This window comes from Manis pentadactyla, chromosome 11, assembly GCF_030020395.1.
Source record: "Manis pentadactyla isolate mManPen7 chromosome 11, mManPen7.hap1, whole genome shotgun sequence".
Classification (NCBI taxonomy): domain Eukaryota; kingdom Metazoa; phylum Chordata; class Mammalia; order Pholidota; family Manidae; genus Manis; species Manis pentadactyla.
In genome coordinates this window covers 96,960,930-96,978,527 of record NC_080029.1, presented here as the reverse complement: position 1 = coordinate 96,978,527, position 17,598 = coordinate 96,960,930, and the positions used below count along the sequence as shown (strand labels likewise).

Sequence of the window (17,598 nt, the reverse complement as noted above, 5' to 3'; positions counted from 1 at the left end):
TGAAGCCAGAGACCAGTGAGCAATCCCTGATCTCTATCTTTTCATCACACACTAGTCCAAGTTCTACAGGTTTTCTTTTGAGTTCATCCACTGTCTGCATCCCCATTCCCTCAAGCCAAACACCCACATCTCTTTCCTTGTCAACATAGCCTCACTAGTCTCCCTCCTTCCTTCTGGGACCCTGACCGCCCGTTCTGCATGAGGCTGTTAGAATAATCTATAAAAAACAAAAAAAACACGGATTTCATCATGTCACTTGAGCTTAAAATCCTTCAACTGTCAGTCAGTATAATTAAAGTCCAAATTTCTGAATCTGTTTGCAGGACCCTTTGGTGTGGCTCCCGATTCCTTCCCTAGCCTCATCTTGGCCATTCTCCTCCCGATCTCTACACTTTGATGACATTGGTCTTCTTGCACTTAGTTGAATGTGGCCTTCACACATAAAGCTCTTTCTCACATTGGGGCCTTCACCCAGCTGAAAAATTCTCTCCCAGTTTCCATTTGGATAATTCCCTACCATCCACATCTTTCCTGTAATGCCACTTCTTAAAGACATTCTCTATGACTTTCTCTATAAACTGACATATGTGGCTAGCACAGTTTTTCTACAGGACAGCGCTGCTCTTAAGGGTGTGACAAACACAAGGCTAGCCTGGCCCCTGCCTTATACTTGCCCCTCTGTCTTTTCCCAATCCTATCAGCTCATGTCCTTTGCTCTCTGCATAAGCCTCCTGGAAAGCTTAAAAAAGAAAAACAAAAACAAGCTTATTTTGTGCTTTCTAGCTGGAAAGAATGAATTCCTGACCAGGCACACATGGAAACCTATGTAATCGCCTATAATGTTGGGCATAAAGGACACCCAAGGAAATTAGAACAAGTCTACCAACTTCCCAGAAAACCAAGTATGTCTAAGCTTGTGTGTCTCTGTTAGAGAACAAAGATTGCTCCGTGGGAAGAAGGAAGCTGCACAAGAACTCAATCAGGTGGTGGTTGACAGAAGACCTTTAATGATTAAAAAGGCAGGTACCACCCTGTATGCATAAGGGGGTCCCCTTTGTAGGCCCATTTTGTAGCCTGTCTTGGCTTCATCCTCACTAATGTCCACTCAAATCTCAAATTTTTATATTGCTTCTCAGTTGAATCCTCAGAACTCAGAATGGCATGTTTGGGGACTCTAATGATGCTGAAATTGGCCCTAGATATGCTCCGTTTGTTGAAACATTCAACAAAATTATTTTATAGCTACGGAGTGCTAGGTACTGTGGTAAGTATTGAGAATAAAAAATGAATGAGGTGGAGTCCCCTTCTGCATGAAGCACCTACTTGACAAGAGATACAAATATCAGACAGATGAATATATAAACATGCACATTCCATGCACGCATGCGCACACACGGTAACATTGGTACAAACTGCAGTAAGTTTTATGGTGAAAGTATGACTGGACAATCTATGATTTTAAATTCTCTAGTAACTACATTAAAAACGGTTTTAAAAACTAGTGAAATTAACTTTAATAAACATGTTTTATTCAATGTATTACTTCTCAACATATAATCAATATGAGATATTAGTGAAATATTTTCCTTTTATTCCATACAAGTCTTCAAGATCTGCTGCATACTTTACACATACAGCACATCTCAGTTTAGACCTGCCATGTTTCAAGTGCTAACAACCACATTTGGCTAATGGCCACCCAGTTGGATGAGGCAGCCTTAGAAGTTCTCAATGGCTTATTGGTGCTGACCATGAACTTGCCCTAATTTTCTCAAAAAGGGATATTATCATGTAGGTAGGATATGACTGCTTAAAAGCACACCCTCAGCAACTTTAATTCCACTCAAGGCTGAAGGTGGTGGGTTAAGCTGATATGTAAAAGAGGAAGTTTTGTGTAGCTCCAATATATAGAACTAGACCTGAATTTTAAGGAGGCAGATTAAACTCAAAACTTTAAACAATGAGAACATTCAGGAAACAAATGAGATGCCCTATCTTGTTTTTCTTGTCATTCGAAGAGCCGCCTAGTGGCTGATGCCCACTTGGACTGGGATTCAATAATTCAGGGAAGACTTCTATCAGATGATCTCTCAAGTTCCTTTGAATCATGAGATTCTGTAATTGAATTAAACTTGAAACATTCTTCCCACAAAACATAGTTTTTTTTTCTTTCTTGCCTTCATTTAGAAAGCAAAAAAAAAAAATGCTTTTGAAAGCATTTTATTTTCAGACAAAGCACATTTTTATCTATAGTTACACATACAGGGAGACTTTAAGAATTTAGGCAGCTATTCAAATAATTTTAGAGAAAAAAATGATGAAAATGCTTTTTTGGTGAAGAAATAATCTTTAACCTCCCATTTTTTCATTAGAAACCAGGCCTAATAGTAAAACTATTTGTTAGTATAAAGTAGACCTAATGAATTTTTATGCACCACAGCATGGTGGCATCATCGACAATCCTATTTGACAGAATGATCTATGTTAATGATGGTGGTTCACTTTGTAAATGAAATTATAACTACACACTTGTACATGAAATTACAAATTGCAGATAGACAGATTTCCTATACTGTGGAATTCAGTAGACCTGGGAAGTGCTGACTTCTTAGAGTCACTTCTCCCAGAGCATTATATCAGCACATTTTGTTTCCTGTTTGCTGCCAGAACCGCCTTAATGAAGTCTGGTTCCGGTTAGTGCTGAGCACTTGGCCCCCTCGTGCCAGGAAGACAGAACTCAGCCCAGCCAGACAGCGAGGGGTTCTCCCTGCCTTTCATGTGGGAGACAAAAATTTGGCATTTAAAAAAAATGAAAGCATATGAAGAAATAAAGTTGATAATATGGAGAAGAGTGAGATAATGTTGTATGTTGCAATCATAAGCACTCATTTTTATTTTTTTAAATGACTGAGGTTAAAGTTATTTCTAGAAATCTGCAAACTTTCTTTAATTTTGAGATTTTTGTTATGACAGTTTTCAGTGTGAAAGTGCTTTCTATATTTGTGGGTAGTCTGTTATTAACTCTAGGTACTCAAATCCACCTCCGTGTGCTCTACGCTTCTCATTCATGACCCGCCTCCTACTCCATCTGTACATGTTTCCCTCACATATGCATGGGTCCTTCATGTGTGCATGTCCACTCCCTGCACCCCCTACACACACACACACACACACACACACACACACACACACATACACACAGCAGAAAAGTCTGCTCTGTTAAGGCAGCAAATTTGCTCTGTTCCCCAGTGAGGTAGCAGTGTGCCATTGGTGCTATTTATCCCTTTGGACTCTTTCTGTCCTATTGGTTACCAGATTCCTCTACAACTAAATTCAAAACTTCTCATCTTATGCTCAAAGTATAATTTAGGCCATGGAAGAATCTACAGAGTGCTAAATGGTATCCTTGCCCTATTTAGAAATGTTTCACTCAGGTGGAAATGGAGAGAGCCCTTGCCTGTTTTACCCTTACTGTTTAATTCACTTAGCTTTTCACCCACCCATTCATTCACTCATTCAGTACAAATGATTTCTGAACACCTAATTCATGCCATCCACTATAGGAGGAGCATAAACACATTCCATACCCTTATTTAGTTCACAAGTGATCAGGGGACACAGTCATCAAAACACTGACTTTCCTACCATATGACAAACCAGGTAGTGGACGAGTGGCTGAGGAGGGAGTGACAAGCTCTGCCCACGTCCCAGAAGAGATGGCACTTGAGCCAGCCCCTCAAGAATGCTGTGCCCTTCTGGTGCTGGGCAGAGGGTGGGGGCTGGGCACTGGGAGCGCACCGAGTGAACAAAGCAGGCAACCACAGGGCATGTGCGGGAGCGACAGGTGCTGTAGTTGGAGTAAAGGCCTCAAAGCCAAGAGTGGGCAGACTGTGAAGAGCATAAGGGCTGGATCTGTCCTGGGAACTTTCATACTTTTTTTTTCTCTTCACCTTCAGAATACTTTTTAACTTGAGGTTAGAAAGAAGAAGATTAAAGAGTCGTCCAGAATGCTAGACTGGAAAACAGGAGGAACTATCCGGCTACGTTTTGGCAACAGTGACAGCAGGATGGTGGTTGCTTCCTCCTCTGCCTTCTCCCTCTGTAAAATAGCAAGAATGCATCTTTTTGGGATACTTTTGCAAACAATAGTGCATCCAGTGACTAGACATGGGGAAATTCGGGTGCCACTCTGTACTAGTTTTCTACTCAAAACTAAAACGTCCTTAACTCATAGACATAAAGTGTTCATGAGCTGAGCCTCTGTGCCCACAGGGAACCACCCATGTGCCAGCTATGCCACAGCGAGCTCTGGAGATGGCTGCATAGTTTGTCAGAATTCAAGTGACCTCAAAGCCTTATTGTGACCAAATGGCCCTTAGATGAATGAGGATGTTCACACTCAGGCCTATGGCCACAGAAAAAGAAGCCAGTCTACCATCTTTAGACGATTATGTAGTATTTGCAAACTAGCATGCTCATAGGTTTTCCCCTAAAATAAAGTTGTACATGCCATGGGAAAATAGGAAAATCTAATGTGAAATCTGTGCCCTGCACAGGTGGTGATATCTGAAAAACACCACAATGGAAAATGACTGATTAATCCTGTTGACTCTGGAGAGCTAGTATCAGACCTTAAGAGCCAAGCCCACGTGAATATGGCTGTCAGACTAGACCAATCATAGTAGCCATGCTATTTTGTGCATACAGACGCAGCCTGGATCACCACAATAAATGACACCTTTTTAGAAGGCAGCCTGACTTTTGATAAAGCACTTCTTGTACATAGGGTTAATTCTAAACCTTTGTTGCTGACCTAAGCACCCTACTCCTCCAGCCTTTAAAAGACCAGGGGAGCAGGCATCCCGACTTGCAAGCTCACAGCCATAAACATGTTTTTGAGTTCACATAAGCCCATCCCAGAATTATCTTTATGCATTTCAGACAGGAAAGTAAAAGATCAATGAATTGAATTTTGGCAACCTTAAGCTTCTTAAACTAATTTCTCTAAGATCTCCAAAATCTGTCTCAACTTTTCTCCTATCCTTAGATCCCCCATTATTGATCCCTACCCTGCCCCCACCACTCATCCACAAAATTGGTTGCTTTTCTATTTGTTCCGTCTTTTCTCCCTTCCTTAAAAAGTCAAACTCAAACTCTTTTTCTCTTACCTAAGTCCTTATCTCTCTGACTCTTGGCGACTTTGGCTTATTTCTCATATTATTATGGAGGACTTTTTCCCCAATAAGCTCTAAAAAACACAAATAACTGCCCTTCTTTTATGTTCCTTTCAGTAAATGTTTATTGAGTGCCTACTTTATGTCAATATTATGCGCTGAGAAGAATATATAAGGTGGGTTCTGTTCCCTGTCCTCAAAAGCTTACAGTTTAAAAAGAAAACAGTTAGTGAAGTTGATAAGCATACTGAGAAGGCATGGTGAAATCAGTGCTAACTCAAGGTGGAAGCCCTGTGACTTGGGAACCCTGAGGAAAATGGGGTTGACAGTGACTAGGGAGATGAGAGAGCAAAGAGGCTGCCTTTGAACGGAGTCTTGCTGAATGTGAATGAGCTTTGATTGCTGAGTGTTTACAGCACTTGTGTTTTGCACTGCAGCATTTAATTAAACACAATGGGACAGTCTTAAAATATATGATTTGTTTCATGCCCAGTTTTGTGGACTGTGGGTAGGTGTGGTCTTCCTGACAGAACAAACTTCAGTGCAAGTCCTGTTCTCTCTCTCTCTCTTGTACTCCTCAGGCATGCAGCATGTGCTCGGGTAACCCTGGCTGGGTCAGGAGCACATCATTGTCATGACAAGTATCAATAGATTAAGTTACTTCAAACAATTCAGGGTGAAGAAACTGAGACCTCCTTTAAAACAGGGCATGTTGTTTAGCATCATAATAGGCAATGTGATGCATTCCAAAATACTACCGTCCTCTTTAAAGCTGTTTCACCACTAGAGTGTTTAATGCCCCCGAAGAACTCTGTAGGGGCCTCTTTAAACATCAAGATCTTAGTACTTCAGTTTAGAACCAAAGTGACTGGACGTCGGTGGCTGCATTACCAACCTCATCTAGAGACAGCCAACTCTGCCCTGTGGGCTAGTATGGTCAAAGGGAAGGAGCTCCAGAGCAAGTGGGCAAAGCCCATATGGGAAATATGGGCAGCCCTTGCTGCCTCCTATTCCAAACTGAAGCAGACTTTAGCACAGAAGCATTTTTCTTTATTCCATGAACTTGGTACTCAGTAGATGCTTGTTCTCTTACATGGTAAACTGTTCATGGCCTCAGGAAACTCTGGCTTCTTGACTGATGATTTTTCCTAGGAATTGTAACAGCCAATCTTCTTGCTTGACTGAATTGTTGGACAGGATGGATGAACCATTTATGGGCAATCACAAGGGGGAGTCAGGCAGTACTGCAGTCAGCTCGCTCTGCACCATCAGGGCCACATTAGTCTCCGGCCAGACGCGGTATCTTCACAGGTGGCTCCTTGTCCCTGTCACCTCCCTCAACTTTTAGAAGGCAGCACAGCCAGATCTTTGTTTATCAGGCATCTGTACATGACAATTCCCTCTGCCTCTTCCTCTTGCACAATAGGACAGAATCAAGGGTTGTCCACTTGAATGTTTCCTTGTCATATTGCTTTCAAGATTTCAGCTATCACTGTCATAAGCAGTGACCTTTGGATCAGGAAAGTCTCATTATCTAAGGACTTGATTTTCTGAACTGCCAGCTAATGTTCAAGGAGGTTCCTTTCCCGAGCATGGCACTAAGCAGTTTCAGCAAATGGTGGTACAACTGTCGCAATTTTCCCCAATCTGTCCCTAACAAAGAGCTCTCTTCAAAACTGAGTTGGCTTCTTTTCTTTTGTTCAAAAATGCCGGTAAACACAATTAGCCTCATTAACCTCAGTTTCTGTTTCATAACTGAAAATTAGCCTACAATCACTGGTTTGCTGGAAAGCACAGTTGTAATTAGTCTTTGACTGATATGAAAAATCTGCCTCTACTTTAATTTCTCTGACATCTCGGTGCATATGAAAACATGTCTGAACTCTCCCATACTCCCATAAATAAATCAGGGATTTAAATCAAGGTTCTCAAGCTGCAACATGAAAACTGATATTCTTGAGCATAGAAATTGGAGATAAGGAGACATTTGTTGAAGAGGCAATGATGATAGGTAGATGATACTGAAGTCGATTCCCAACACTGTGTGGAATATGCCCATAGAAAGTTGCTAGTATGCTGATGAATCTGGTGTCCATAGGCAAAGCCAAACGATAATTTGCAAAATACGATTGGGGGAAAATGTAGTTACTTCCTTGGCACAGGTGAAGAATCACTATCTCAGTCCTTGAAATCCATACGCTCACCCGGTTTTACAATGCCTTTTCTGTGGGCAAGAGAAGAAATCACATTTCACGAGCAGTACTGGCACCTGTCCCTTTTCCAGGCTAGCACCTGAAGACTGGGCCTGCAGGCCTTATGATCAGACATCTGGGATTATGTATCTCTATTAAGAAACACTCTGGCCATCATCCCCCCAGCAGCTGGTAGCCTTAAGAAACTACCCAGTGCAGGAAGGGTGAGAATGTTCACTTTCTTTCGAGCAACAGACAATCTGCTGAGATAGAGGGAAAGTAATTTGAAGTAGTTCAATCAAGTCTTTGAGTCTGAGTTTAGTAGTGTGGGGTCGGGGGAACCAGGCCACGATGGGCATCTGTTTGGTGAAGCCCATCAATCTGGTTTCGTCACTGAGGTGGCCACTCAAGCACTCATACTAATGTGTGTCCTTTGGGTTGTTGGCTTTGGGGATGGCATGATAGAGATGAATGGCTCAGTGTTCAGAAATCTGAGGCCTGTGGGACCTTGTGTGTGCATACGCAGGGGTGTGTGGTGAAGGGCAGGTCCCTAGGCTGGAGCATGGGTGATTCCAGGTAAAACTCATAGTGTAGTCATCCTCAAGTGGAAGATGAAAGATCTATATATGGCAAACATCTTTGCCTTTATTGGCCTCAGTTTCCCCTTGGTGGAATGAGGAGTTTGGAGGTTTTAATTCCTAAGACTATCTAGCTTTGGTACTCTCTGAGCAGATACTAAGCAAAACCATAATCTCTAGCCTGTACAAACCAGATTCTTTAACATAGACATAATTCCTTTCTTTGTTCCCTTCACTTGCTCCCTACACTACTTTGTTTTCTTAACTCCCACTAAAGGTTAATTTTTGAGTTGTTTCTCAAAAGCCTTCTACAATGTCCCCTGGCACACACATGCTCAAGAACCCTGAATTGTCTCCCTGCCATCATGGACTCTGGCTGGAGGGCTATGAAATGGGGTCGAGCTGCTCTGTCTCAGTGCCCAGACGGCAAATGAGAAATCTTATGATTCAAATCGACGTTCTGTGTCACTCCCTGCACCTCTTATCAAGCCCCATAAGAGTGAAATAAAATAGTCACTAAGTCAGGAAATAATACAGGGAAGTAAAGTAGCTTTTATTAGACACCTAAGGCATCAGATGCAAATAAAGTAATGAGAGAGGAAATTAATATCATCTTCTCTGTGCTCACAGGAGAAAGTGGTATGTGACACTTGACTGAGTAGCATTATCTTTGAAACATCTTCCTTATTCTCTTTGGCATTGTTTATGCAAGAGGCTCTGTCTATGCAATAACCAGGTTGGAAATGGTCATGTAGTTGGGCAAGATAATGGGATCTAATTACTGGGAGCTCCCAGATAGAAGACTCCAAGTTGAGAATTCTGTCTGAAGGATTCCCAGGAAGGTACTGTTTAGGAACAACTGCACTCCAAAGAGTGACTCAGAAGACTGAGGCTCTTATTTGCAGAGACATGTTTTTTGCTTAGTTGCCTCTGACCCTATTCCACCTTCTCTGGCTGCACAGCCACATGCTTTCTCCATTTCATTTTCTGTTCCCTGCAAACAAGGCTCACATAACCCACAGAAAGAGGAAAGAGCTTGGGGTGACAAGACATTCAGGAATACGGACTTCCCTCTTCCTCTGACATTCATTTCTTACATGTTTCTTTTGGGGTAATTAAACACAGAAAGGTCACCTCGCCTCCTGGCAATTACGTGAAGTGGGAGGGGGAATATAAAGTAAAGGCAAACAATCAATATGAGGAAGTCAACACTGTATTTTTGTTTTTCTTCCAGTTTCTTGAGAAAAGGATTAGTTATTTATTGATTATTCACATGCAACCTACTTCCCCAAGGATTTTTGAGGCAGTCCAGTGTGATAACATCTCAGTAACACCTACATGCTACTGAATTCATTTTCTTGGCAAAATAACAAGCCAATACAAAAATTTAATTTGAATGCTTCTAAGTTCCAGTGAAATAAAAAATTTATCTCAGAGAAAATATCTGTATTCACTTGTTTCAATTCTCTATTCCACCATCCAGTCATGTCATATTCATTTCATGACTATATTTGCTTCCTTGTCCTGCTCAGATGCATGTGTAAAGTAGGTGCAATGGTAAGATTTGACTCTTTCCATTTCTTGCACTTTTTTGGTCCAGCCCAGTGAGGGGTGCAAATTATATTCCGTAGCCCCAGCATCTAAGAGGCCTGTGTCCGAACAAACTCTCTGTCAATAGGGCTTCTTGTCTAGAGGACAGCCACCCCTCCAGATCAGCTCCTACGGTTGACATCATGAAACTCTGAGCCCTTTTCGTTTAACCGGGCTGTTGCCTTTCCATGAACTTATCTTGGGCTTTCTCACTCCATGGTTTTATTCACGCAGTTCCTTTGACCTGAAATCCTCCCTTTTGATCACTGCCTGTCACAGTCCTCCTCATTCTTCATGGTTCTGTTGAAAGTCCACTACCTCATGAAAACCTTGGTGTCAATTAACAATTGTCACATGAAAGCCGAGTAACCAATAACCAAACTGTAGTAGATTCTATGCTAAATATTTAGTGTCTTCTCAATTCTACAGGTCAACTGAGTGGTTCCTATGGGATCAACTGGGGTTGCCCATGTTTCCGCAGACAGCTATGTGACGACAGAAAGGTCTGCTAATCTTGGCTGGGCTCTGTTACACGCAAGGGGGTTTGCTCGCCATGAGGTGGCTTATGACAGCCTTAGATGAGACAACTGTGCTTACCTCCACATGTTGCTCTCTCATTCTCCAGCATGTTAGATTGGCCTGGGTCTCATGCTGGTGACAGAGTTATGAGAGAAAGAGGAAATGTGCAAGACCTCTTGAGGTTTGGGCTCAGAACTGGTACACTATCACTTCTGCTTCTTTCTGTGGGCCAGTGCCACAGGGTCAACTCAGTTTCAAGAGGTGGGGAACTAGACTTTGTTATAGAAAGAGCTGCAAAATTACACTGCAAAGGGCATGGACAGGAAGAATAATCAGGGGAAATTTTGGCAATCAATAGACTAGAACTTTTCTGATAGGTATGAAGTGATTTTTGATTGTGGTTTATTTTTACTGTTTTGATATCAGTTTAAAAACAGAGTATTATTTGGGCATTTGCTTTATCTCTTTTTATGAGTCACTTAAATTCAGAGGCTATGTTCTCCTTCCCTTTGGGCCCCAAGATGTTTAATTCAGTGACTTGTCCCTCTTAAGCATTTGGCATATTTAAGAATAGAAATAGTCTACAAATAATGCAAGATGGAGAACATAATCACACAAAATTTTAAATCTGGATGACCTTCAAATGTTTATTCCATCATCCTGTCTTGCAGCAGTATAGAAGTTGTTCTAAAAAGAAAGCCAAAAATAAAAACTGTCTCAAAATGCAGGGAAGCCCTGCCTCAGTTAAACAATGCCTGTTGCAGACTATGCACTATCCATGCAGCCCAACACTCTCGCCTGAATTTTCCACTTTCTTAGCAGAGAATAGCTATTTCCCCGTTTTCATCTCAGCCTTCACTGCCTGCCTTTCTCTTCTCAGCCACGATCAGCCAACACTTCATTGTTGACACTGCACTTGCTTAGCTTTCCAAGTTGGAAACAGAGCCTGAGTGTCAAGAAAAGAGCTTCATGCATAGTGGGTGCTCAATAATTGCTTTTTGAACATAGAGATGCAAAATATTCCTTCCACTTTAGGGTCTCGAGGTCCCATCTAATCAAAGGTTTTCCATGAGAACGACTACATGACCCTGTGGGAATTCTGGCTTCTCTGTTGTCTTTCTTGTCTTCCTTCTGGAAACAGGGCTCCCAAGGGAGTCGTCTATTCAGAACTTCTGATCACACTGAGGCCCCATCCTCTCAGCATGTCCCATCCAGCCTTTTGGCCAGAGCTATATTTGAGGAGGCAAAGCCAATCCAATGTGTATAAGGCTGGAGGGGCGGTAAACTCTCTCTAAAAAGAAAGAAAAGGTTTGAGTTCTACACTGATTCATTCACCTTGAGAGCACTCCACTCTGCAGAATGGAATTAAATTAATATTTCAGGTTTTCATTGAAACTTGTTCACACTGTGACTTTCCCTGTCACCATTTATTTGAATTCTGGGTTTGTAAAACTCAGTACCAGAGAAGGTATTTGAAAATCAGTGTATTCCATAGTTTTCCTGGTTTGCTTTAATTCTCTAGCTAAATCACTGAGAAAGAAGAGCCTGGGGAATAAATAGTTTTTAAAGAAAACTATTTCTATCTTTCACTTGGATATAGTTTTTTTTTTTTAAATAAAAAACCTTAATCTATAATTCTGTGCCCTTTATTGTTAGTTATAAATTAGAATGTTTTTGACCTCAGTTTACAATGCGAGTTATCTTTCAAATTCACCCTGAATCATTTTCTTTGAATCAGTCCCCAGGATGGTTAAATGTACATGTCACCTTGACAGGATCACAGGGAGCCCAGGTATTGGGTAAAGATTGTTTCCAGGTGGGTCTGTGAGAGTGTTTCCAGATGAGATTAGCATTTAACTCTGCAGACTGAGTAAAGCAGCTTGTCCTCCTCAATGCTGGTGGGCATTACCCAATCTGCTGAGGGTCTGAATAGAACAAAAAGGGGAGGAGAGGAGAAGTCACTCACTTTCTCCGCCCTCCTGCTGGTCTTCTGCCCTCAGCCTGGGACTTACAGTGCTCCTGCTTTCTCAGACCTGTCGACTCAGATGGAATTTACACCACTAGCTTCTTATGTCTCCAGCTTGCAGACTATGGGACTTTTCAGTCAGTGCCTTAAAATAAATCTCTTTGTATACATTGGATTGGTTCTAGAGAACCCTGACTTATCACAGTCCCTTATTATGATATGACCGTGGCTTTGTGACTTTAGGACAACTTGATGTCTGGTCCCTTCTGACCATTTATCCTCAACCGAGAGCATTTCTCCATCAGTGGAGGTCAATGGAAGTAATTAAATTGACAGCCCTGCCTGCTGCCTTACCTTTCAAAATGGCTTACCATTCTTTATGATTTTCAAGATTCTATCTTCCCTAAATTCAAGTCTTCCTTGAAACTTAGTCTTTCCTATCAGAAGATGACACCTTTCCATTTTACATTTTTAAAAAGGAAAACATTCTACCCTCTCCAGAATTATTTTTATTCTTTTCTGTAGTCAGGGTCTATTTGAAATTTTACATGGTACTTTCTTAATACTGGCTAGCAATGGTTACCAGACCTGTAATTTAGAGTGATAAATTACTGGCAAAAATCTGGTTTCAAAATGTCTTAAAATAAATGGTTTCAAAACGTCTTAAAATAAAATCAGAAAAGTAGCCTCAATTTCGTTCTGTAATTACTTATTCCTGTTATTTTACAGAGATTTCACCTAACAAAACAGACCTCTCCATTTTTCTTTGTTTGCTTTTACCCTTTGAGAGAAACCTTTATTTGCCAGAGAGTAAAACATTTACTGAGCAATTGCTAAGTGGCTGGCACTTGTATCAGGTACCCAAGATGCTAACATGACTGTCCTCAGGCTGTGGAGGAAACCTTTCGTGCGCCTTCCCGCCCATCAGACCAGAAGCCTGAAGTTCCAGACTAGGAATAATGAGTGAGCCTTTTCTCTCTCCTCTGCTTCCTCTGATTCTAGAATGATGTAACATACTAAACAGGTTTCCTACTTGCCCTTAGGATGCAATTTTAAAGGGAGATCTCTCTCTCTCTCTCTCTTTTTTCCTGCCACTTGTGAATACTAGGCTGTGGTCATTCAAACTTCATGCCTTATCACATTACAGGTAGTATAATCTTTATACATCAACTATGTATGTATGCTCTCTTATTTTTTTCTGCCTGTGCTTTTTCCTCCTCTTAAAATTTGTATTTCTGCCTCCTATCCAACAGCCTTTCCCATGAACTCTCAGGCACAAAAATGCTTTCAATTTTCTATAAGCTCACTTTCTAACACCAATAAATAATCCACCTATCTTTAGGAGGTCTTGCTGACCTTTTGCTTCTTATCAAGGTATCACATTTTGATGCTTTGTCTTTAGTTTTTATATATTTTTGCTTCAGTTCTCTACTCTGGCTTCTTTTTGCCCCATTTTGCTCCCTGGCTGTCTAATTTTGGCTTCTCAGATGCCCGCCTCCTCCTTCTTTTCCTATGCAAAGGCTCCTGCACCCACCCCACTGCAGGGCACTTGGTCACTGCTTACTGCCCCCTCTTGCCTTTCTCCCCAGGACTCTCCTGTCTGCTTGGCTGCTGCTGTCACAGCTTCCCCTGGATACCGGTCATGTACCTCTGTGCCTGCCTGTTTGTCCTCTTGCTCTTCTCTCACCTGCCTGTGCTAAGAAGACTTTTGGGAAATTGGAAAGCCCCTTCACCCACCCCACGTTGTCCTCAGTCCTCACCACCCACTCACTGCAGCAGAACCGTGGGAGTTCACGTGAGGCTGACTTTGTTAGCAATACTGAAATCTGGATGATGCCCTGTGGTCTCTCCCAGGCACTGTATCCTCTGCACTCACCACTCCCTGCCTTCTCTTTATCAGTTACTGGGAACCTATTGCGCCATGCACACAGGCAATTCCAAACTTACAGAAAATTTGCAAGAATTGTAGAAAATCCTCCCATAACTTCTTGACCCAGAGCCCGATTCAAGTTCTGCTAAATGTCTTTGCAACTTCCCTTATAGCAGAAGGGCCACACTAGGACCATCCACGGAGCCTGTTGTCAGTGCCTCTAGTTTTTCAACCTGGTATGTTCCTGAGTCTTCCTGATATCCATGAACTTGCTATTTTCAAAGATTGTAGACCAGTCACTCTGTGGAAAGTTCTTTAGTTTGGGTTTTCCAATGCTTCCTCATGATTGGGTCCCAAATACATATTCTGTGGAGGGAATATCACAGACGCTGTCCTTCCCCCACATGCACCCTGTTCAGTGGCACATTGCTCTTTGCAGTGGCCCAGAGCTGTTCGTCCTGTAACTGGTGTTTGCTTTGATTCCTTTGATTGAGATGGTGTCTGTCAGGTTTCTCCATTATAAAGTAACCCTTTTTTTCTTTGTGATTAATAAATGTATTGTGAGGTGATATTTTGAGACAAAGAAAAATCCTATTCTTCATCCAATTTTTGCCCACAAGTTTTAGCACCTCTTGGTATATTTCTTGCCTGGATTAGTTATTACCATGATGGAGAAGAGGGTTTTCTAGTACCATCATTCCTTCTACATTTTTATTAGTTGATTTCCTATCGGTAGAAAGAGCTTCCTCTCTCCATTCATTAATCTGTTCATTCATTTACTTATATCAATGTGGACTCATGGTTTCCTCTTTTATTTAACATATTGTAATACATTCTAATATTAGTTATTTTGAATGCTTATATGGTCCAAGTTTGGCCAGTGGGAGCTGCTACATATGTGAACTTTTGGCACGCTGCCATCATTCTTCGATCATTTCTTTACTATCACAAAAAAAGATGGTCCAGACTCACCTTGTTCTTTGCTTGACCCAGCCCTGGGAATCATTTATCTATATGTACATATGTACATGTATGTATATTGGTATGTGCATGTGTGTATTTATGCATGTGTATATACACACATACACATATATATCCTATATTTATTTCCACTCTTCTAACTATATTGAAAACCATGATTGCTCACTGATATTTTCAATTCCAATCCAACACCACAGGGTTTATTCTAGCTTCTCCCTTTCCATATTTGTACTTCGCTTCCCCAACAGTGAGAAACCTTGCCCCCAAAATCTCCATTTCCTTACACATAACTGTTCTCCTGACCCCACCTGTCTATCACCCTCCTTGTGGCAAGCCCAGCCCTGGCTTTTGATAAAGAAAAGAAAGAAACCAATAAATATTTTTAAAAGAAGGGAGAGAAAGAGCAAAAAATAGTGTTGAGTTTTTACCCAAACTACATGTGTTAATTCCCTCTCTCTGTGAACTTAGACAATTACTTTTTTACCATTTATGTAATTATTATAGATAAAAATATATATCTGTAGCTATTTTACCCTAATATTTTAATTTTGTTGACAGTATGTTTTATTTCTACCATTTAATCATCTTTGAGAATGGATAGGAACATAAGAAGCCCAGTTTGGTGCTAAGAAGAGAATAATTTCTGTTTTGACCAAAATGGGTTGTTAGGCTTGCAAACAAACATTACCCAAATCTCAGTGGCTTAACCCAGTGAAAGCTTTGTTCTTTTTCATGCTACATGCCGAAAGCAGGTCCAAAGATGGGGACCTCAGGGACCTACACTTACAGAGGCTTCATTCCTACATGAGCTACCAGGATTTCTAGTTGGAGAAAAAGACTATGACTGATGGCACTCTGGCTTTAAAATTTTTCTACCTGGAAGTGAAGCTTATTATTTCTGCTCACATTTCATTGGCCAAAGCAAATCAAATGACTATACTTCTCAGGAGGTGAAGAAGAGCATTCCTACCACAGGTCTTAAAAGAAGAAAGTATGACTAGTCAAGAGGAGCATTTATGGCTCCCCTGGTGGCCTTTGACAAGGGTCAGTCAAGTCCCAACTCTGACTTTGGCTTGGCCTTTTACCACCAGTCTAATCTTGTTTGTTTCTATTTCTTTATCTACAAGGCAAGAAAACCTAACTCATGTAGTTATTATTTAAAAAAATACTAACAGTGCTTGGAAAAATTTAAATATATCAGAAGCATGAGCGCATCGTACTTACCATTTCTAATAGTAATGTCCCCATGTGGCAGATAATCTTCCTGGGAGCTGTGTGACCCAGTGTAGTCCATATTCCAGGTACTGAGGACAATCTTTTTTTCTGAGAATAAAAGTAATAGGTGCTCAGTGTTGATCATTGGCCCAATACAAAAACATACAAATTAGAAAATATAAAAACCCATAATTTCAAAACAGAACAATGTTTACCTTTCATTAATCACTATTTCAATTTTTCCCATGTATAGCTTAAATAGTTGAAATCACAATAATATCTTTTGCATTTATTCAAATCTTGATTTGAACTTATAAGCAATATTTTTATATTTTTATTTAATCTTTAAATATTTTCTCAGATAATCACAAATTCTTTTTAATACTGTTTTTCAAAGCCCACATAATATTTCATAATCAGCTGAACATATATCCATTGTGGGCATTTAGGTTGTTTTTACACACATGATATTCATGGTCACTTACCTCTGCTGAAGGTGAGAGAAGAATTCCTTGTTTCCACATCGTACCAGTGTCGGGCCTCGGATCTACATCGCCTCCTCCTCTCTGCTGCACAGTCCAGGTCCCGGGGTCAGCAGGCTGCGGCCGACTTCACTGGTGGAAGGCACCCCCAGAAGGCTGCAGGACGGGGAAGGAAAATGCCCAGCTGTTTCCCCCTTCCACTCTGCCTTGGCTGCTTTCTCTGGCTGCAGCCATCCTCCTCCTTGGCTCCAGCTGTCGCCAGACAGGACCCCAGACGTGACCCAACCCCTTGGCTGAGTAACACTCCTTCTTACCAGTTCCCTGTGCCGAATTCTCTCTGTTTCAAATACTTGAAGAGGTTTGTGTTTTCCTGGCTAACCTCCCTGTTTATTTACACGGGGGGCCACAACAGTTTCTATCACATATGCTTTCTCCCTGACCCTGCCTTGTGTTCATCAGGGATACTGAAGGATTCAAGAAGAAACCCGTTAAAACTAGTTCAAACAAACAAACAAGAGACAGCCATTGGAAGGATAAGTAAGCAAATTACCCATAGGCAAGGAGTACAGCTGGGAATCACAAGGGAATAAAAGTAGAACTGCTCCCATTCATCCTTCCTCTCTGCAGAACCAAGTAAACATGAAAGAAAGTGGTACCCACGGTCCCGATTCTGCATAAGCTCTCAAACCCAGTGGCTCACGTGAACCCAGGAGATCTCCGTTTCTCCACTGCTTATTATCAAACCTTGCTTATTTCAGGTGTCTGAGACGCCTTGAGTCCCACTAACAGGAGAGGAGCGTGGACGAGGTCACGTGCTCCGCGGCTTACTCAGCTGGAGGTGGTGGGCGGAGTCTCTGAGAAAGGCCCCGGGGACGGCCAGCGCCTCCTCTAGCACCTCTGCCTTAAGCCTGTATTTAGTGGGTACTAAAAAACTATGGACTTTCCGTTTCTGGAAATGTGGCGTATCAGTTTTACCAAAAAACCTCTCTTGTTGCAGGACACATAAAACTGCAGGATACATTATAAAATAA

General features: G+C 41.5%; 1 long non-coding RNA gene across 3 annotated transcripts; it reads right to left on the bottom strand.

The window, feature by feature from the left end:
• Nucleotides 1-1,069: 1,069 nt before the first annotated feature.
• Nucleotides 1,070-17,350, bottom strand: LOC118931752 (uncharacterized). Of its 3 annotated transcripts, XR_008992600.1 has the most exons (5): nt 17,228-17,350; nt 16,571-16,723; nt 16,095-16,193; nt 11,821-11,978; nt 10,559-11,344 (listed from the first exon to the last, which is right to left on the bottom strand). It is a non-coding gene; the product is annotated as an uncharacterized LOC118931752 (long non-coding RNA). The 3 variants fall into 3 exon arrangements; XR_005032484.2 differs by lacking the exons at nt 10,559-11,344; nt 11,821-11,978 and adding an exon at nt 1,070-4,099; XR_005032485.2 differs by lacking the exon at nt 11,821-11,978.
• Between the last annotated feature and the right edge of the window lie 248 nt (nt 17,351-17,598).